This window comes from Alligator sinensis, unplaced genomic scaffold (assembly GCF_000455745.1).
Source record: "Alligator sinensis unplaced genomic scaffold, ASM45574v1 scaffold1092_1, whole genome shotgun sequence".
NCBI lineage: Eukaryota > Metazoa > Chordata > Crocodylia > Alligatoridae > Alligator > Alligator sinensis.
The window spans coordinates 761198-783899 of record NW_005842252.1 but is presented as its reverse complement, the minus strand read 5'-3'; the positions used below and the strand labels follow the sequence as shown (position 1 = coordinate 783899).

The 22702-nt window shown below is 41.4% G+C and overlaps 1 protein-coding gene across 3 annotated transcripts in view; it reads right to left on the bottom strand.

Moving 5' to 3' along the window:
* The window catches only part of TET2 (tet methylcytosine dioxygenase 2), a 67351-nt gene that overhangs the window by 29620 nt on the left and 15029 nt on the right, over nt 1–22702 (bottom strand). The window contains exon 1 of one of the 3 annotated variants that reach the window (XM_006027561.3): nt 21158–21178. The exons of the other annotated variants lie outside the window; for them this stretch is intronic. The gene's annotated coding sequence lies outside the window, so the exon portion shown is untranslated. Of the gene's footprint in view, nt 1–21157; nt 21179–22702 lie in introns of those variants that run through there. 3 annotated transcript variants of the gene reach the window in all.

Below are 22702 nucleotides of genomic sequence, written 5' to 3'. Positions count from 1 at the left end.
TTTCTAACAACTCTTGCTGATCTCGTTGATGTTTCAAGAGCCTTACTATTTGTAGAGCATGTCCTTTCTCCAAGCTGTGCATGCATACCTCCTCACAAAGCATGGCTGTGCATTGGGAGTGAATCTCATAATTGTGTGGCTTGAAAACCATTCAATTTCTTCGTTAGTAAAGACAAAGCATACATGCTTTCTTCACAGGCTTCCCAAAAGCCTTACAGTACAAGTCAACCAATCCTTTGGATTCTGTTTAGCTTCAGCATAAAAGGAGATAGTGGCAGACATTCCAAAGCCGGATTTAATCATCTAGTACTTTATAGTCTAGTGTTAGCTTACTGATTTAAAAAGTCCCACGCTTCCTTTCTTTAGGATACATGTAGGATTGGGAGTTATTTTGCATAAGTCTTGATCCTCTGTGTCTAAACTCAGTTGTTCACAATCTCCCTAAGTCTCATCTTATTACAAATCAAAAAAGATGCTTAACCACGCTAGAAATCATTATAATTATTTGTAATATGAAGTCAGTAATAACCTTTATGATACTAGCTTAAATGTATATCATGCGCACAGTTCAGGTGCTTCTGCAAAACAGAATTGGCTGGCACTACGGTCTGTGCACTCTGTCTTTTTGCTACTGTTGTGGGGTGAAGCATACTTCTTTCAAAGAAATCTGCTCCTTTTCTCAAACATAACCATTTGTTTTTTCTCTCTTCTGGTAATAAACATATTTTAGCCAAAGCACTTAGTAGCTCTACATACTTTTCCCCAGCTATAATTTATTAGAAATTCAAGTCACATCAGCAGCATCTGTGAAACAATTACTGCATCTAGGACTGACTCTGCAGTCTAATCCATCATAATTATGACTGGCCTCTTTGAAGATGCCATGATGCGTGACTTAAAAATAGCACATTACTGTGCAAATGGATCAGCTTCTCATTCTACCAATATGCATTTAAGTTGTAATTCAGCCCACTGTCATTTGAGTTTTTGAAACACCAAGGAATGTAGATGTATTTCTTGCCACATATGAGGCACAATTTGGAGAAAAGGAGTTAAAGTATGGTTTTGGATTTTTAAAGAAGCATGAGTGCCTTTTTAGAATGCTCCTGCAATCTTTATAAGTATAGAAAACATATAGATTTCATAGATTTCATAGACATTAGGGCTGGAAGGGACCTCGGAAGATCATCGAGTCCAGCCCCCTGCCCAAAGGGCAGGAAGTCAGCTGGGGTCATAGGATCCCAGCAAGATAAGCATCCAGTTTCATCTTGAAGGTGTTCAGTGAAGGCGCTTGAACCACCTCCGGTGGCAGGCTGTTCCAGACCTTGGGGGCTCGGACAGTAAAGAAATTCTTCCTTATGTTCAGCCTGAAACGATCTTGAAGTAGTTTGTGACCATTCGACCTCGTCATCCCTTGGGGCGCTCTGGTGAACAAACGTTCCCCCAGACACTGGTGGTCACCCCTGATAAACTTGTAGGTGGCCATCAGATCACCCCTGAGCCTGCGCTTTTCCAGGCTAAAGAGCCCCAGGGCTCTCAGCCTGTCATCGTAGGGTCTGCTTCCCTGACCTCTGATCATGCGCGTGGCTCTTCTCTGGACTCTCTCAAGCTTCTCCACATCCTTTTTGAATTGTGGAGCCCAAAAACTGGACACAGTACTCCAGCTGCGGCCTCACTAAGGCCGAGTACAAGGGGAGAATGACGTCCCGGGATTTGCTTGAGAAGCATCTATGGATGCAAGCCAGAGTTTTGGTCGCTTTACTAGCCGCAGCATCGCATTGCAGGCTCATGTTCATATAAATGCTTTTTTGGAACAAGTAATCTGAATTTTGTTCTTTTCCTCTCCTCCTCCTGTATAAGCCATTCCTGAGGCTTATACTTTGATTAGCTGTATAGTGTCAGTAGTTAAGTAAAAGCCCGTAATATTTTATCTGGCCCCATACATGCATCTAGTGCAGGGTAGTGAGAAGAAAAAATAATGTAGGTTCACCCTGCCCTGTGTATTTCTGCAACAGTTAGCCAGGATCCCATTTAAAAAGTGAGGTGTGTTCTCTGTTAGGGTGCTCATAGGCACTCTGAGTGAACTGAAGAATAATTGTAATAGTCTCTACCACTCTCTACTCTGTCAACCAGTATAGCTGAGCAGAAACAGAATGGGACAAACTGTACCCTCTCTAAAGTTACTTGCTAATAGTATGACTGTTGATGGTTTATTTCTTCAGCTGTACCTCCTTGGGCTGTGATCTCAATGCAGTTGTTCTGGTTAGAAGCAAAATGGGTGATGTTAGAAGAAAATTCAAGGTACTACAGAAGATGACTTCAGTGTTTTAGCAGATATTGTGGTCAATTCTTTATTACTGAACTGCTGACCCAACCTGAGATTTAGGGGATACTGGGATGCTACAAATAATCACTTTTGTATGATGAAACAGGTTGTCACTTGCAGACATTAAATTCCCATGACACTTTCTCCAAGGAGAGTGTTCATCTAGATCAGTGGTCCTCCAACCTTTTTGAGTAGGAGATCATCTTTGGCATTTAAAAACAACACAAGAGCTACCATGCACCGTCGCCATCTCCCCCCATCCAGCAGGTAAGTCTGTGGTGAGGGAAGGGCAGGGGCAGATCAAGGCAAAGGGAGAAAAAATTATTTGGGGATGTGCCTCTCCATCAGGTAAGTCCCACCTAGCTGGGGGCCCCACACAACTTACCCCTGTTCCTGCCTTTGTGGCACTTTCCCTCACCACGGGGGCTTCGATCTAGCCCCCGCCTCTTCCCTCCTGCATGGACTGACCTGCTGGGCTGGGGTGCATGCATGGATGCACGTGGACACTTAACCCCCCACCCCCACCTCAGATCAACTCTAAGAGGCTCCGAGATTTACCGGTGAATCGAGATCCACTGTTCGGTGACCACTGATCTAGATACCCTTGCTAAATTCTAGTGTGGGTAACTGCATTATGCCCATTTAAATTCTTCTGCTAATATCAGTTAAAAACAACTGTGGGTTTCATTTCCTGACTTGACTTCTTTAGTGTTTAGATAGATGTAATTTTTGCTTAGAGAACAACCGTTGTGAATTTGCTCTCAAGTATACTGATCCCTCCATTTCCTTAGGAAGTACAACACAGGCCCATAAAAAATGCACTTTGTGCAACAGGCTGAGAGGGAGCAACAGAGGGATTCTTAGTGAACTGTTTGGGGCCTCATTTTGTGATGTTTGCCAGACGTTTAAGGTTGGTAAAGAAATAAGAATCTTTGGAATTGGGAAAGAAAGGCACAGCTCAGCTCTGGGAGTGAAGAAGTTGTCGAAATATATGCAACAGTGGCTCGCCATCACTCTAACAGAGTTGGCACTGAGGGGGACTGTACTCAATGGGCACTACTACGTATCTTTTTCAGATGGACTACACTCTTTTATTCTTGTGGTATAATCCCATCCTTATCTCAGCCTTTTTTCTTGGCGCCAAGGGGGAGGGATCAGGGCTGGCTCTGGCTCTGCTGATGCTGGCCCAGTACTACAGTCCCATACCAGGCCTAGTGTAAGTTCCCTGTGGAAAGAACACCCACCCATTTTTTTTTTTAAGGGCCAAAAAAAGTTCCTGTCAGTATGGATGACCCACATGGGCCATGTGTCTTTTAGTCATGCTCAGTGTTAGCTGCATTTAAACAACATCATATTTGGTTTCCTTTCCTGAGCTCATGCTGCATTTGGCTCCAGTGTAGTAATAAACAATGCAGCTAATAAGAGTTCCTTGTGTAAGTGTAAGACGGGGGATTCCCCCCAATCTCATCTTGTATTTGACTAAAAATGGTAGTGTTTTTATTGCACGCGCAAAATACTACACGTATGAAAGTCATGACTGCTGCAGGCTTGATTATAGGTCAGCTCCCACGTAGAAACTAGGTGTAGTTTTTACAGACCTTTTGTAAAGAGAAAGGAAAAGGCTGACAATATGAACAACAAAGCAGTTTACAAAGTGTCCCCCTATTGGCCTTGCTGGTTTAAAACAACTGCAATGAGAAAACCTTTTAAGGGTCTTCTGAATGAAAGAAGAGTATGTTTCATAGAAAAAAAATGAACACTCTTAAACAGGCCCTAATTGTAGTAGGTATATGTCTGTCTCACATGACAGTAGAATTATTCTGAGTGAGACATCAGTTCTCTGCACATAATCCTTGCTTGAAAAGAAAGTGAAGCTGGAGTGACCTCTCTATGGCAGAAAATCCTGGGCAATGCATATGGAGACACTGAACTGTCCACACACCAGCATCCCCCTCTGTCTTGCTGGGTTAAAAGGTTTTCTCTGTACAGGTACAAAGACGTTGGGGTCATAATATTGGCAACCATATGGTATGTTTCCACAAACTTGCTAAGACTGAAGGCTGGTGTTACTATGATGGAATTTTAGAATGAAAAAAGGTAAGATGTGGAGATACACCAGCAACTGAAGAAGAGTTCTCCAAAGCTCGTAGGAAGGTGAGGATACCAAGCCATGTAGTTGCTTTTGAATGTCTCAGAAACAATAAGGCCATACTTTACTTATCATAAAGGGTTACAATCCATGAGGTAAATCCTGAACTCCTTCCTCAGGCAAAAACACTCCTGAAGTCAAAGGGAGGCCTTTGCTCCCTTACAGAGGAGTGAGTGAAAATTTGACTAAAGGTTTGTCTACATATGGACCTTTTCCTGATTTACTTCACATGTGGGCATTTATTTTTGGAATAAGAGTGTTTACACAGAGTTAGCCAGAAATAACTCCATGTGCATGCAAGCCTTAAAGACTTTGGTTTTAAGCACTGAGGCTGTTGTAGTGGACTGTCTGCAGTTGGAAAATTCCACTTGACCTGCTGGAAAGGAATTCGATATGATTCAATAGACTTTGTCCTGCAGGACAGAGAGAATTTTCAGATTGTTTTTATGCAACTACAACCACATTATGCAGCTGCATGTTCGCCATGGTATAATTTTTCTCCTGCCTATTTTGAAGCAAATGCTGATTATAGTGCCTCTGGGATAACACCTATGAGCAAGCTGCAACTATCACCTCTTCAGTACCTCTAGATGTATATTTAACTTCAGCTCAATAATGGGCAATTCAGCATATCCAACCCTGTCATTAGTGAGCCATTTGTATTTCCAGTCTAGCCAAGTGCACCAATCCTCACCTGCCAAACTTGATTCAAAGAATTTTTCTCTGCACAGAATTCTTGCAATGTTGCCTTCCGGTTAAATGTGAAGCACACAAAAACTGAGTTAAGTGCACCAGTGCATTTATGCATCCTGTGATGAATCAAATTTTTATAAGGAACATAGAGAGGGGCGCAGAGGGTAGAAATCCATTTGCAGGCAGCCAGGCATGGAGACTGCAAAGCAGTTTCTCAACAGACCATAAGTTTGGTGGATCCAAAGAAATGCAATACAATTGCCCTCCTGTGATCTGCCTACAAAAGCACTTTCCTTCTAGGCCTATTCGGAACTGGCAAGAATTTACACTCTGAAGCATGTAGTCTTACCTGCTTCCACTGAAAGTCACTATAATAAGTAAGGCAAACAACCCTGTCTGAGGGATCAGGAAATCCACATCCTAGATGTATCTTTGGTAACTTCTGCGCTGCTTACATAAATATGGATTTGACATGTTGTCTTAAATCAGTGCACCTACGAGGTAGAATTTTAGGCCTACAATTCAAAATTGGTCTATCATACAAAACAGGTATTAGACTTGAGCCCTGAACTGATGAGGTTTCAAAACCTGTGAGACAGCTGCAGCCTTCTCCTTATTGCCTCCTGTGATGTCTTCCACCTTCCACACACAGCTGCTGTGGCTGATGAAAATATTATGAGGTATCCATACAGATTTGAAGCAGGCTCCAGAAGAACAAGACCAGGCAGATGCTTTTTTGTGCGCACGTAATTTAATTCAGCTGCCCCCAACTTATAGGCAGTATATTTATTGAGAGTGCCACAACTGGCATGGAAAACTTGGATTCTCTATCACTTGAAGTCTTTAAATTAAGATGAAATACATTTCTAAAAGATATACTTTACCATAAACAGAAGTTACATGGTTACTTAGAAATTACAGGGTGGAAGTTCTATGGCCTTTGTTATACATTATAATAGTTTCAATTGGTCTCTGGGTCTATGAATCTGCAAGGAGAGGCTAAAAATGTGTGATGGCTACAACTTGTTACTTCATTTCTAGAAGAGATAATAGTGAACATATATAAATAAAGATGAAGCAATGAAGAGAGAAAGAGGAGCAAGTAAACCGTGATTTCTGAGGATAAATAAGTTATTACATTTTATCCAAACTTGATAAATTATAAATCTCTGTAATTTAACCAACATTAAATGAAACTTGATTTATTGACAACACCGTTACATTGCAGGTGATATTATTTTTATAAAATTATTTTAATTGTGAGCACTTTAATTAGTTCCACTTTAGCTACCAAGACAGAGGTATGAGAAAGCAAAACAGGACTGTGGTCCATACAGTATGTAAGAGGTTTCAGTATTTCTTCCCTACTTTATCAAGAACACATAGCCCTGTGATAGAGTGCATGCTTTACATGTATGATGTCCTGGGTTCAATCCCCAGTGTTTCCATTTAGGAAAAACTCTCTCACTAGGAAGGTGATAAAGCACTAGAACAGGTTACCCAGTAAGGTTGTGGAATCTCCATCCTTGGAGGTTTTCAAGAACTAACTACAGCTCCACAAAGCCTTGGCTAGGATGATCTAGTTGGGGATAGTCCTGCTTTGAGCAGGTGATTAGACTAGATGACCTCCTGAGGATTATGTAAATGTAACTTTGGGCTTGCAGGAACACAGTAACAGCACTGACTGGCTTCCCTGTATCAAGTAAGATTTATGCAGGCATAAGAGATGGAACTACGTAAAAAATTGTGTAATAAGGAACACCAGAATTAAAAATGTGAAACAAAGGCAAGTGAGGTAATGACACTATGAAAGCAATGAGTTTAGAAATAGGAGGTGAGGGCAAACAAGCATTCAGCAAGAAAAGTAGCACATAAAGCAAGTCTAATATGTACCCAGTCTTCAAACAGAAGAACACAAAGCAGAGTAATTTCTAATGGCATGGACTAACAGACTGGAAATTGTGTGAAAAACTGATATTCAGGATCAGACTAGACTTAGGACTTGCCCTTATGCACACAATCAGATCATCTAAGATAAGGTTATGATCAGGAATTTGTGGTCTTTATGTCTATAACACAGCCATGTAGAGGTTCCCAAGTTCACAGAGAACCTGTAGGCAATATAGTTATTTTTTTTAGCACAGGCAGGGTTATGGGCTAATGCAGGAGTAGGCGACCCTTGGCATGGGTGCCAGAGGATTGGCACGGGTGCCAGAGGATTGGCACCTCACAGGGATTGGGCACCTCACAGCTCCCCTGCCATTCACCCCTGGCACCCTAACACCTTACAATTCAAGGTTGTGCGTGTTTTTGGCGCACTGACCAAAAATGTTGCTAACTCCTTTGCTGATCTAATTCCTTTCCAGCAGGTTAAGTGGAATTTTCCAACTGCAGACAGTCCACTACAACAGCCTCAGTGCTTAAACCTGAAGTCTTTAAGGCTTGCATGCACATGGAGTTATTTGTGTAAATACTCTTATTCCAAAAATAAATACCCACATGTGAAGTAAATCAGGAAAAGGTCCATATGTAGACAAACCTTTAGTCAAATTTTCACTCACTCCTCTGTAAGGGAGCAAAGGCCTCCCTTTGACTTCAGGAGTGTTTTTGCCTGAGGAAGGAGTTCAGGATTTAATGCATAGATTGTAACCCTTTATAGAAAGTAAAAGCCTTAGTGCTTCTGAGGCATTTGAAAGCAACTCCATGGCTTGGTATGCTCACCTTCCTATAAGTCCTTTGGAGAACTCTTCTTCAGATGCTGGTGTATCTCCACCTTACCTTTTTTCATTCTGAAACTCCATCATAGTAAACTCTGCTTCTCAGCAGGGTTCCTTAGCCGAGAGGGAGTACTGGGCTAATATGCTGCTTCTAGTATCCAAATATCTCTAGCTGTTACTGCACTGGGCCATGTGGACCTAAGTGATATCCCTGCATTGAGGAGTTGGTAATTTCTAAAACCACAGAACAACTGACTTCAGATACTTTTAACCAGTATATTGTTGCCATTCTTCATCATCATCATGGTCTATAGATAACTATGACAGAAGAAACTGCGGGGATGGAGGTCTAGAGAAGGGCTGTCCAGCGTTTAAGTAGCCCAGAGCCACACACCTCAGAGACAGCACCAGTGAGGGTTGCATGCCATTCAGGCCATACAAGGGTGAGTCATGGGCCCATAGGTCATGGATATACCGTCACTGCTGCACTGTGCATGTGACTGGACACTCCTCTCCCACTCGCCCCTGCTTTACCATGCAGCTGCACAGACATATCCCACCCCCTCCCCACCCTGCTGCTGCACCCCACATCCCATGCCACTGCCCTGAAGCAGAGGCAGGAAGCAGCAGCCAGAGGAGGGCTGCTCTGGGCTTTTCCTTAGAAGGCCAATTTATACAGCTCTGATCCCTTTTTTAACTTTGAACTTACCAAGTGCCTAAGCAAAATTGGATTTTAGATGAAAGAAGTGTATACAAAGGTGAAGGTGGAAGGAGTGGGGAGATTGTGGAGCATATAGAGAAAGTTACAGGAATTCTGACTACTCTGATAGTCAGAGATGTACAGCAGCTCCGAGATGCATGGGTGATGAAACTCTTCTCTGGATCATTTCTTTCATTCTCTTTACCTAGTTTGGAGGCTGAATCAGTCAGTCCCCTATACATATTTCCTCTGCATTGTGTCATTTTAAGGCTGCAGGATTTTAATGAACTATATTTCTGCCTAATCTTGTGGATCAGTGATAAGAGACAGCTAGTACACAGTGATGTTGTTGTATATAAGCAATGAGCTGTTCTGCTTGAGGTGTTCCAAAGGGTACGTAGTAAGGCAATCTTAATGGAAGAACTTTATCTTCTAAAAGGTGTTCAACACTGCAGCTTCAGCTTAGCATCTTGGTTCAACACAGGATTCACTGCCACTTACACCTTGTACAGACATTCAGTTTCTCATAAGAGAGTTGCTACTAAGGCTTCTTCTCCTAGAGTAAAAATGGTCACTGCTACTCCAGGAGGGAGCAGAACATGCCCCTTTCATAATCCCTACAGTGTGCTTTAGGGATACACAGGCTAACCATGGGCAGTCTGAGTCAGCCAGTCAGGGCTATCCAATGCACTGCTGCCGCCATCTGTTGCCAGGAAGACTAAGGAAGCTTGCAGAGCATGCTGATGTATACACAGTCGCTGCCTCACCTGCTGGCTGTACAGTGTTGACACTGCAAGCTCTCCACTCTTCAGGGCCTCAGTATTTGAACGTTTGTACACATGGCTCTGAGTAAGTGTTTTCTAGCAGGAGAACAAACTGGGAGACTTCTTCGAGATTATTTGAATGTGCATACACAGCCTTTGCAAGAATGGTGAGATTAAGGCAGGTGTTGGTGCAAGTCAAAGGGCAGATGTTGGTGGTAGGAGCTATACTATTTAATCAATGCAGAAATTAGATTTTTTTCATTTTTACCTGATCACAGATGGGCAGGTTCCTTATTACTTGCATGATGAATGTTAAGACCAATTCACTCTTGCTACAATTATTTTGTCCCAGAGAAACTGAGGACATGATACATTTTATGCCAACATATACCCAGCCTTTTTTGTAAATAAAAGGTACAAGTACAAATACTGCTCAGCAAAAAAAAAAAAAAAAAAAAATTGGAGAAAATATATGAATTTATCTTATACTGGAAGGAGTCCTATAGACTCGCTCACCAATAAGTAACCTATCCAAATACTTTGGAACAAGTAAAGCAAATGCAAGCCAACACAACCATGGAGAATTATAGAACTGGCAAACATAAAATGTACACTGTTGTAAACTTTACTGAGCTGAGATTATAAACAGGGAAACATCAGCATGGTGTGCTTGTATAGATGTGAATCAATTTGATTAACAGATAAATAGATGTGAATCATTTTGATTGATGTAAAGTGTTCAATTCATTCATCTCTATAACAAACTGACTTGATAACACTAGCCTTAACTTCTTCCATGAGAACACACTGTAAAGTTAACAGATGAGTTCAGAGACTACAAGGAAGAACATTCCCTAGTAGAGGGCATTCAGACTTTTGTGTGTTCAAAACTGCTGGCATGAACAACTGATCTGGCCTTTTAGACTTTAATGGGGTTTGGATCCAGAGCAATTAAAGGTATCAGTATTTCTCTCACCTAGACGTGACCAGCAGGTAGCGACAGATGTAACAATTGTACAGGTATCAAAAGGACACTGATAAAAGGTATTACAATGCAAGTTTTATGTCTTCTTGATATGGTAGCAATAAGAGTCAGGGCATTTTGCTCACTTTTATCGCTGTTGCCTCATGCAGACGTTACAGCTGGACTGTAACAGCTGCAGCCTGCTTTTCTTCCCCTTTTAAAGCAGCTAAAATAAACATTTGTCCATACCCAGAGTGTATATATGTAAACAAACACATTTATTGCTCATTGTAATTTATGGGTTTGGGAACACCAAATAACTCATGAAATACCAGATTTTACCCAATTTCCTCATGTTAGACTTTTCTTCCCCTACATCTTCATTACCTTTGGCTGAAAGGTAATACAGACACAAAGCTCCCAATTGACTACATATCCCAGGAAGCACTAAGGACTAATTTATTTCTTCCAGAGTGGACTGTAATTGATGCTTGTTAAAAACTACCTCCACGTCCTTAAAAAAAAAAAAAAAAAAAAAAGTTTCCTCTTGGATATCTGCCATCTGACACAAAGAGGAAGTGTGCAGCTAAGAAACTAGAGGATGTGGATCTGAGAAGAGAATCGGGGAGGGGGAAGGAAGAGAGAGAGAGACACACACAGAGACAGACAGAGACAGAATAGCTAGTGTCCTAGCCAGAGATTTCAGACATCAACTAATCTCAAAGCAAATGGACTAAGTCCCAAATTGTACTCTAATTATAAGTCAAAAGTAGTAATTTTCAAATCATGTCAATATTTAACAAGGAGCCACAGCAGGACTCCCGCAGGACTATAGGAATAGGAAAAGCTTGCTTTCTGTGGTTAACATTCTGGCAGCAGCATTATTATGCAGAAGGTTGTGCCTATTCTCCTCCACCCCACCTCCCTCTGAAAGGCTGCTAACTAAGACATTGTATGAAGCCAAATCTCAGGATAAAGCCATTGACTCCTGTTTCTGGCTAATGCTTCCAAGTTCTCCGAATTGCAGTGCATTCAACTTGTTTTAGCTTCGTTGCTTTTTAAAATTGTGACTATTATTAAAAAAGACACTATGAAAGCAAATGAAAGTATAAAACTGCACAAAACATTTGCTTAGAAAGCTGTTGGGGGAAGAGGTAGAGGGAGACAGATGTTTGGCTGGCCTTCTTATGAAGGCTCCATCTCAGTGATAAACCACAGAAATAAGCTTAATGATTCTCAACCAGGGTGAGATCCATTGAAAGGCGTCCCATGGTGTGAAAAGATAAGCAAGGTGTGAGGAGATACGCATAGGCTTGTCCCTGCTTGGCCAATCCAACATCCTCACTGCCAAGCCTTTCTGCAAATAGCTAACATATACATACATATATACATACATTTGAAACGGGATTCTACTCAAATCACAAAAGTTAAGGAGGAATGCCATGAGTCTAATGAGGGGTGCCACAAGTTCAAAAAGGCTGAGAGCCACTGAATTAGCCTTTTGAGATAGGAAGTCTTTTTTTTTTTAAATAAAGTATTCTCTTAAAATTAAGCTTCACTAAAGCCACCAATTTACAGAACTACATAAGAAGTCAGTACTACCTCACTGAAAAAGGTCATGGGTTAGAGTCCCAGAAGTAGCTGGCATTCCAGCCTTTCTTCAATTTTCTGAGATTCTAAAGCACATTCTTTCCCACGTAAAATGCTCTCTTTATGGCAAAGATGCAGCATGGAGAGATATGGAACTCACTGCAGCCAAACTAAAAGAGGAGAAAATTGGCAGATTGTATTTTAACTCTACTTAAGGCTTTTAGACTCCAATGGCTGATGCCTGGAACAGTCATATTTTAAACAGTCCTAAAGGGAACTTCAATACTCTCTTTTCTGTTATTCCTTTTAAATATTTTCAAAGCTTTGAAACTGGCTCTCCATTCTTCTCTCTGGCAGCCTGCCATCCACTGCCAACTCAACTCAATTTTTCTCAAAAATCTTCCAGGGCATGAGTAGCCCAAGTGGTTTTTAGAGAGTTTGAAACTGCTGAAGCACTTCAGATATTTTCATGATGTTAAAAAAGGCCTAAAACCAAGTGGTAAAATTAAATGAACTATTGTTTTTTCCCCACAAAGTCTGCTTCATATTCTCCTAGTCACAAGATGCCACTGCACTAATTCATTATTTTCTGCACCTGATGTGGAGATACTTCTGGTGTACAAAGAAAAAGTGTGGAATAAAAAACTTCCCTATTTTAAAGACCAATTCTACTTGGATTAGGAATCTGAAATCTATTTTCCTGCATTTGGGCTACAGAGTACCTTGAGGCACCTTCCAGCCCTATGATTCTAATATATATCAGCGATTCTCAACCAGGGTGCAGTGGCATCAGTGGGGGCTGCGGAGTGCTGCACAGTATTATCACAGTTAGGCATACAAACACTATGATTCATAAGATAAACCAGGAGATTCCATATAGGAATCCATAGTCAAAAACTTTCTGACCTATTATGGTCTTTCTGGGTTCCTTGTAACAGAAAAATTGTCTATTTTTCCAGTCAAACAAGGACTGAAAGTTAAGAGCTGGCATTTTCTGAGGGATGCCATGAGCTTAACAAGGTTGAGAACCACTGATAAAAGTCTTTAGCATAAGTTTGGGTTGTGTGTATTTTAAACAAAATTTATGATTTGTGTAAATGAAAGTTCTTATCTTGAGAAAAGTGTCTTGAGCTTATAGCAAGGTCGGGCAATTATTTTGGGTGGAGGGATGCTTACCGAGTTTTGGCAAGCTTTCAAGGGCCACATGGGTAGCTCTGCCCCTTGACAGGTGCCCCACCCCCTGGTCACCATCTTGGGATTGGAAGTCCCACCCCCTAACCTTTGCCACCAGAAGTCCCTTCCCTTGCCCCCAGAAGTACTTCTTCCAGCAAGGGGTTTAGGAACCAGAAAAATACCAAATTATATTCTAAAAAGCAAACAACTACAACTTGATTAAAAAATAGTTTTGTCCTGGTTTACATGTTTGTGTAGTGTACACACAGGTGATTGCACAGTAGTTTAAAATGACGTCTTATGCTTGTATATTGTGGGGGGGTATAGGTTTGTGGCGGGGCTGTGTGTGTGTGTGGGTGGGTATGTGGGGTGAGGAAGCATGTGAATATGTGGGGTGCAGGTGGGTATGTGGGGGGATGTATGTGGAGAAGGGTGATTGTGGTGTGTGAGGGGGTGCAGGGGCCTGCATGTATGGCAGTGCAAGGGGGGATGTGGGTGCAAGTGTATGGCAGGGTGTACATGTGGAACATGCCCTACGAACACACCCCACCATTGCCCCTGCCTGCGTGTGTGTGCATGCACCCCCCCCCCACACACTGCCCCTGCCTACACCCCCAAACACACTGCCCCTGCCCACACGTGCGCACAGACGCACACACTTTGCTCCTGCCTGTGCATGTGCACACACCCCCGTACCAGCAGGGCCCCGTGCTCCCTGGTTGGGCCATGCAGCCGGGAGCAGGAAGCAGGGAAATGGCTGGGGTAGGGTGGGGCTGGGCTCTTGCCTCCTGCTGCCAGCTCCCCCTGGGTCCTGCTGCCCCTGGGTCCTGTCATCTTTGACAGGCAGCCAGGAGCAGATAAATATTTTCTAAATTTTTTAGGGGCCCGGTGGGCCAGATAGAATGGCCTGGTGGGCCAGATGTGGCCTGCGGGCCATATTTTGCCCGCATCTGGCCTACAGAGTCACAAGAAAAATAGAAGTAGCTAAAAACTTAATGTACCCCTCTTCATTCTTCCATGAAAGGGCAAGGAGATTATTTAGGAAAGAAAAACATACAAATCCAACCTAAGAACCTGATCCTTCAAAGCTTAGAGCTACTCATAATTTTAAGTGCTATCAGAAGTGTTTGTAGTACTGGGCCTTAATCTTGAAGCCTGATAAATATGGTCATCTTGAGCTACAATATGAAGTTAAAGGAATGTCTTGCATATATTGGTCAAATTCCACAGAAGGGGAGAGAGTGCACGTGCGCACCCATGACTTTAAAGTTGTTGTGATCCAGTCCCATAGCACAGCTGCTCCTCAGAAATCTTGAGGGCTTTTACATTTTCTTTTACATTTTTTTCAAAGTGTGGGGGGAAGGGGTAGCAGAATGAGGTAGAGAGCAGTCAAGCTTTAAGCTCTGACATATACAACTGGCTTTGCTCAAAAAACCCCCAAACAAACAAAAAAGCAAAAACAAAAAATCCCCCCAAACAATCTGCACTTAGTAATATAACTTATGTGGCCTTTGGGGAAAATGAACAGCTGCTTTCTTGGAAAAAAAGATAAAAATAGAAAGAATGGGGAGAGATGCGAGAGTTACCAGGATACTAAATGTTTAATGTGGTCATTTATACCGAAATGCATACTGCTGTCAAATGCATATAGGGGCATTTGATTTTGGGTTTGCTAACAATCTGAAGACCTGCCAGGTTAATTATCTTATTTTGTTATAATCTCACTGGGTGTATGTGTACGGGGGGAGGGTGTGATTAACAACAAGAGCTAATCTACACCCCAGTAAATAACCCTCCATAAAAACCCCAGCTAGGTCTCAAATGTTTGTACCTAATTGATGGGTAATAAATCAGAAACATATTTCAGTTCCTCAAACCAGCATGATCTTAAAGTTTCATGATAGGTACTGATGACTAAGCACATGTTCTGGAAAGTTAGCTACACCTAAAACTGGCACATGTGCGCGCACACACACACACGAGAAGGAGAGGGAGACTGAAAGATCTACCCTAGGTCACATACAATTAACATAAAATGAAGCTGTTTAGAGGAAAACAAAAATAAAGTCAGGCCAATCTTGCTGTTAAAATCTACAAGTCTAAAAGCTACAACAAAATCTACAAATGATAACAAATCCCCCAAACCTGTACAACTATGTGCTTTAAAGGGTTGCTGTCAGACACATATAGGTAAGTGACAAGGCGATTCCCAGACAGTGTGGAATACTGTCAACTCTCATTAAAGTTAAGAGGGCAGGGCTAGGATTCAGAGAGACCTAGACAAATTGTAGGACTGGACCAAAAGAAATCTCATAAAGTTCCAGAGGGACAAGTGCAAAGTTATGCACTTAGGATGGATTTGATGGAACTATCCCATGTACCAGTACAGGCTGGGGGATGATGGGTTAAGTGGCAGCTCTGCAGAGAAGGACCTAGGTGTTACAGTGGACAGTAATATGAGCCAACAGTGTGCCCTTGTTGCGAAGAAGGTTAACAGCATATTGGGCTGCATTAGTAGGAGCGTTGCCAGCAGAAGGAAGTGATTATTCTCCTCTATTTGGTACTGGTGAGGCCACATCTGGAATACTGTGTTCAGTTTTGGGCTCCTCACTACAGAAAGGATGTGGACAAACTGGAGAAAGTTCAGCACAGGGCAGTTAAAGTGGTTAGGGGGCTGGGGCACGTGACTTTTGAGGAGAGAGAGGCTGAGGGAACTCGACTTGTTTAGTCTGGAGAAGACCAAGGGGGAACTTAATAACAGCCTTCAACTACCTGAAGAGTGGTTCCAAAGAGGATGGAGCTAGACGGTTTTCAGTGGTGGCAGATAAAATAAAAAGAGGATTAAGGGTTTCAAGTTGCAACCAGGGAAGTTAAGATTAGATATTAGAAAAACCTCTCTCATTAGGAGAATAGTAAACTACTGGAACAGGTTACTCAGAGAGGTTGTGGAACCTCCATCTTTAGAGGTTTTTAAGACCTGGGTAGAGAAAGCCTTGGCTGGCATGATATAGTTGGGAATATACCTGCTTTGAGCAGGTGGCTGAACTAGGTGACCTTCTGAAGCCTCTTCCAATTCTTTTCTTTTTTTTTTTTTAAATGATTTCTATGATTCTATAAGGTTATTATACACTGAGAATTGTCAGCCCCTCCTATAAACTATTTTGAAACTTTCAACGTCAAATACCCAAATTTGAAAAGTCATAATAAGATTATGTTGTAGATTTCTGTTCTTTACCTTAAAATGGAGAATACTCCATAATGAAGGGACATGTTGCAAAAGAAAAATGATAAAACACAGGGGGACAGAACGGGAAGGTGATATGATCAGCTAATTCTCTCTAGAACTACGGTACATCAGCCAGAGCTGCTCCTCAACATAAGACCCAAAATCAACAAATTACTTAAGTACACACTTTAGTTAGGGTCTTAATGAATATTTATATAGTTGCAGCCCAACATACGTCTCCAAGGTTCAAAATATGATATCTACTTCCACAAAAACACTGCATGTGTACAGGAAAGCTCTGAATTCTGGCATGAAGATCAACTACCTGACAGAAACCTGCTTTTATATCGAAGTAGAACCCCTAAATATTTCGTGCTGCTGTACTCAATATAAAGATACAGTTATGGTAAAAAAAATACTGAAACAGCATAGTTGCAAGTTACCGTTACTGTCAAGTCCACTGGTATTTTTTTTATAAGGAAATGTACCTTAAAATGTATAAATTATTGGCTTGCATGACCCTTTACAAATGGACCAAAGAGAAAAAAATCACTGCCCAGATGGGCTAAACCTTAGCTGAAGTGAGATCACATTACTGCTTTGCTTTAACATTAATGCTTTGCTGTGCTTTGCCATGAACGAATCATAAATGACTGACTTGACATGGATACAACTATTACCAAGATGAGCCAATTATGTCCTATGGCCTTTTGGGAGGGAGAAGTACAATATTTTCTCACATACAACATACACACCACCAATCAGATGCTGGAAATCAGGGTGCGAGTTATAAGCAAGGAAATACGGTACTAGCAGTTTCTGCAGCTAAGCCTCTATTGGGGGGAAAAGTGAAGTGACAGTGCATGCACTTTACAGGGAACAGCACAATAAGCGTGTTGTGCTCCCTAGCTACTACTACTCAGTTACTTAACTGCTGCTTACCAGTATTTTTAAGGAAAGATCTTTTCTTCATTCTGCCTTTCAAAAACAAGATGTGTGTACCTTATACAGGAATGAGTTGTATGTGAAAACTATGGCGGAAAACCTTACTAAGGGAGTAAATGTCCAATTGGAAGTTTTTAAAAATTATTTCCTTGCCATTGAATAAAGGATAAGATTAACACGGGAAAAAAGTCCCACCCTAAAAGGAACAAATTCAATTCCACGTATGTTCTAATTTTTGGTAAACTTTATAAGGAAAAATTACTTTGTGCTGGTCTTCATGAAACACAAGGGAAAATTCATTTTGTCAACCAACATTTGCACACAAGTAACCGAGTTTTGCTTAGATTAGGAAGGAGTAAAAAAAGAGGACTGCTACTTATTTTTCAGAAGAAACCAGAGGGGGTGCAACATCCTTTTATGGGTGCCAGAGTATGAGGATATTAGTACTTGCTCCTCTTCCCCTGCCTGGCCCCTGTGTGAGGTAGCAAGCACTGTAATAAAATCATTAATTTTTGAAGTAGGGTGCAGCTGAATTCCAAAAAGTTATAGAGTGGTGCCTGCAGTCTAAAAGGTTGAGGACCACTGGAATAGAGAATGTAAAAGAGAGGCAAAATCTGAAATAAACATGTACTTTCCTTCCTCCACTTAAATGTTTTCAAAGTTGCTGCAGGTACAAAGTCTGGGCCCTGGTTCAGCATCTTGATCTTTACCATGTTCATATGAAGTCTGCCAATGGAAATTTGCACTGGCCACTCCGATTCAGATTTTGGGATTTGGTTTCTGCCAGATCCAGTGTGATAAATTGTGTTTCTTACTTTTTAATTGTTAACATCTTGATGGCCAGTGCAAACAAAGCCATATTTTCCATTTAGTTATGCTCCTATTCTCTCTTACAACCTAAAAAGGTAACTAGGCAATACAAAATCCTGTACTGGACTTCTGGCTTGCCTTTATTTAAAAAAAAATGTATTAGAACAAAACTTTAAATATTCTTTAGATTAACTGCTAGCACTTAACGATCATTTAGGAACTAAGGATTCCTCTCAGCAGACAGAGATCAAATCTTGCCCTACACTTCAATGCTTCAGTTTCATGTAGTAAAACATGATCATGAAGTAAAACAGCAGATACCTGAGATACCATGGTGGCTGGCACAGCAACAGTTAACTATCCATCTCATGGGCAGGTAAAAAAAAAAAAAAAAAAAAAAAATCAACAGGAAAGGATTAAAATAAAGCAGACCTATCTTCCTGACCACTGTCATCAGTTGGGTTCAAGTAAAGAACGTTTTCCCTTCCCCTATGCAAGGAATCTGCAAGTTCCTTCCATGTGATGAACAGCTTTAGTAATGACTTTGCCTACTGTGAGTAAAGACTGTATGCAGCTTTGTAAGGGAAGGGAGTTCTCATGATAAAAAGAGATGTTCCCTGTGTTCCTTTACTGGTTTTTTTTTTTTTTTAAGTCAGTGATGCATAAGGCTAGCAACCAGTAAGCTAGCTGCCCTATTCTGGATACTGCATAAACAGAAGAAAAAAAAAATAAAAATCAGGATTGGGGCCCCATTTTAGTAGGTATTTTACATATAATATACAGTCCCCCTGTAGAAGAGCTTACAATCTAATGAATTCCAAAATGCTTTGTTAGGATTAAAAAGGAAAGTTACAAAAGCTGAAAAGACCTGTTCAATAGTAACCCCACCAATTCAAAAGCAATATAGGAATACAAAGAAAATGAGAAGGAATATCATTGCATGCAGTGCCTCAGGAAGCACTAGGGAAGAAGAAAGCAGACCAGTTTTGAGATTTAAAATGACAAGGGAAATTAATGGAAAAAAGTGACATGGGTCAAGTATGCCAATTGTGTTCCATGTAGCTGGAGTTAAACAAGGCAGAATACAATAGCTAGAAACAACTAAGGATAATGAATTGTGATAAGAAGATTATAAATCCTGGCAATAAGCCTTCAGAGCTGAAACTGCTGAGGATCATCAAATGGCCTGGACTTCAGGTTTCCCCTGAAGGGGATACTCTTATAGTATCCTCACAATTAGATGAGCCATCCTCAAGGAAAGACAAGCAGCTACACTCACCTTTTATAAACAGAAGATATCCCTTCATTCTCTGCCATAGCTAAGGCTATCATATTGCTGCATATTTTGACATATCTATGACCTATACAGAAAATTCAATGGGTAAATTATCTGGCTTGCAATTAATAAAATTAAACACAAAGACAATTTAAAAATATACTATTTTTACTTATAGAGCAAAAACCCATAATTACAATGGTGTATATCATTGAGTCAAATATAGAATGATTATGTTAAATTACAGAATATTATTATTATTATCATCATCTAATCAGACTCTTGGTAAGTGTCACAACCCAAAGTTGTGGTTTTTTGTTTTTGTGTGCTTCGGCACCGCTAAATTATGTCCCCGCCAAATTGCAGCTCCTTTGCAAGGTAGAGTTTTCTGCTGCAATAGAGAACCCGCGTGCAAAAACGGTATTTCCCGCCAGTTTGTAGCCTTCTTTGCATGGTGCATTTCTTTTGCATCATAGTGATGCACGGTGCAAAGGAGTTCCTGCCATTTGTATTTAGATTCGCGCCACATTATTGGCCGATCCTAAATTATGCACACGTGGTGGCTAGCGATTGGCTTGCTAGCGGTATAAAGAGCTTGGGAGGTTTCCGCCCGGGGGGGGCAATTGGAGTTTGGGAGAAAGAGCGTGAAGATTTCTAAGCGCTGCTAATCCCTTCGAACCCAGCTTTTTCTTCTCCTTAAGAGGGCAACAGAGGGCCGATTTACCCAACCCACGGAGTCTTAACAACTCTGGGGGACCTATTTACCAAACCCACGGAGCTTCAACCACTCCGGGGACCAAACGGCCTCTAGCCTCTCCCCATCACCGAGCGCAATCCTAGACGTATCCCTTTCCTTTGAAACTACCGAACCCGCGGAGCTTCAACCACTCCGGGGCCAATTACCGAGCCGAACCCGCGGAGCTTCAACCACTCCGGGGTCAATTGTCGGGGTCCTCTAGCGAGGACTTAAGCGGAGCTGAGCCTGGAAAACTGTCCAGCCTACACCACGACCATCTTTGGTGTAAGTAAACAATCTTTTAATCAACCATTACGCGTCCGTAACTAATTCTAGCTCGCCACCGGTTTTCTTTGACCCCGTGTGCCCGGGCTGCTGGCCACAGCCCGCGTGCGCAGAAACGGGTTTGCATACCGCTCCTAGCCCGCACATGGCTGCACGGACAGGATCGGGAGGCGGCCCGCACAGTAAGAATGTTAATAAATTTAAAAATTAATTTATCAACAACATTTTCTGGCTCCTAAAAGGCTAGAGGATGGTATCCACAAGTAATCATCTTCAAGAAGGAGAGCAAAATCAAATTGATGCCTCTTCCTCCCTCAAGAAAACCCCCACTATTTTTGTAAAGAAACTTCTTATATGCCCCAGTTCTTGAGCATGGCTGAGATTTGCTTGGTAAAGGACCCAAGGATGTGGCAAAGGTGCTTTTCCCATTACTTTTGTACTTCCCCTATTCAAAGGGCAGCTGAGATTGGCTCAGTCTTAGTGTGGCTTGGCACAGCTTAGTGTGAGCAGTACTTAGAAGTCTAGTGCCCCGACACCATTGCAACAGCCATTAATAGCCAGAGCGCAACACTGCTTAAGTTATTAGAAGACTATGAAAGGGATGGCATATAACTTCTCTGGCAGTTCTAGGAAATGCCAGAGAATTCTTCAGCATCCAGACTGAAGGGGGCTATTAAAGGCAGCAATGAACTGGATTTCTAGTATGTCACTTTTTCAGTGCTATAAAACACAGACTTACATCTGAGCTCCTTATGGGATGATGGCAGTGGAACTGCAGAGCTGAGAACTGAACCTAGTCATACCTCAGTTTTGGACTCCAGATGTTAAAACAAGGCTCCTGCTGCATTATGGCAAACACTGTAGCTCTTTCTTTCATCCAAATTACCTCAGGTTACTGGGAAAGACAGAAGGCCAGACTGAGGGAGAAAAAAGTACCAAGTCTGCAGGAACAATTGCACTTTGAGAAAGTACTGTAAATTTATGCTACATCATTTACAAGCAACACCAAAAGTACACAGATCAGGAATAAATCACTCTACATTAGCTATACCTGTTTAAATATTCCTTTCCCTTGCCAACCCCTTTCATATATCACCGTGATATAAAGTGACACTCTCTTGAGCAAATAGTGTCCTGCATCCACAAGTCTTTTAGAAGAACAAAAACTCAAATTAAATATTCTGGAAAATTACACCTCCTTGTGCCAAAGCTTCCTGCATTCTAGGGGAAAAATCACTCCTACAAGTGTTTCCACTTCTGCTTCCTTAGGTCTTCTCCCCTGCCAACATGTATGCAAGAATATGACCAACTTCAACCAACCACCATAGGATCTGTGCCAGCAGGAGTTCTCCATTGGAAAAACTCAACTCCCCCACTTCCCTGGCTTTACCCTTTTTCTAGCTAAAGCACCAAGCCAGCCTCTCATGACCCCAGGAATGAAGAGCTGGAACTGTTTTGTGCCACTGCAGCCTGGTTTCCCAGTGAAGGTATCCCTGGAAGAAACCCTCTATGAAACTGGGCCAGGATTTAAAAGGAGCATAGTGTTAACACTTAACATGATGATTTCACAAGTACTTGAGAGGAAACAATCACCTTAATGTGTTATAAAATCATTGAGCCCCTTTATTTCAAAACTGAGGCTTATGTGAAGAACACTGCATTTTTTCAAATTAAGTTTTCTTAAACTGATCCTTAAATTAAAAAGCATTTTGACTTTTATATAAACTTAATTCTGTTTTTACGTATGAAGAGTAACCCTCTGTAATTTTGATTGCAGAGTACAGTCACACGTTTCATTTTCAATAGCTTTTACTCTTTGTACACCAAATATCAAGGTGTATCAGTTTTAACTACTCCTTTACCTTTGGAGACAGTCTAACTTGACCTGTTCCTTCCTGAAACACCAACTGCAGGATGTACAAAGACATTACAGTGACCCTAATTGCATCTGGAGAGCCATCTTCCTACAGCCAGAAGGAATTGCTGAATGGCTTTGTGTATTTACTCCATGTATTGTCATCTGGCCAGGATGTCACCTTTTACCTGAAGCAGGATATCAAATATATCACAGTTATTAATACAAATGTATGTTGATATCAAAGGCTAATGGAAAACGATGTATACAAAGGTCAGATAACTCTCATTTTGCAGAAGTCTTCACTAATCATCTGCCCCCTTAGGGTTAGATTTTTTTAAAAACAGACTTGGTTATGTTATTTGATAGTCTGCAGCGAGACATGCCAAGTTTACTCAATTCCTTCCATAACATTTTGCAGTTTACATGAGGAAACTAGGTGCACAAGTATGGCACAATTCATGCTAGTAAAAGTTTGTTTCAAGGATTCCTG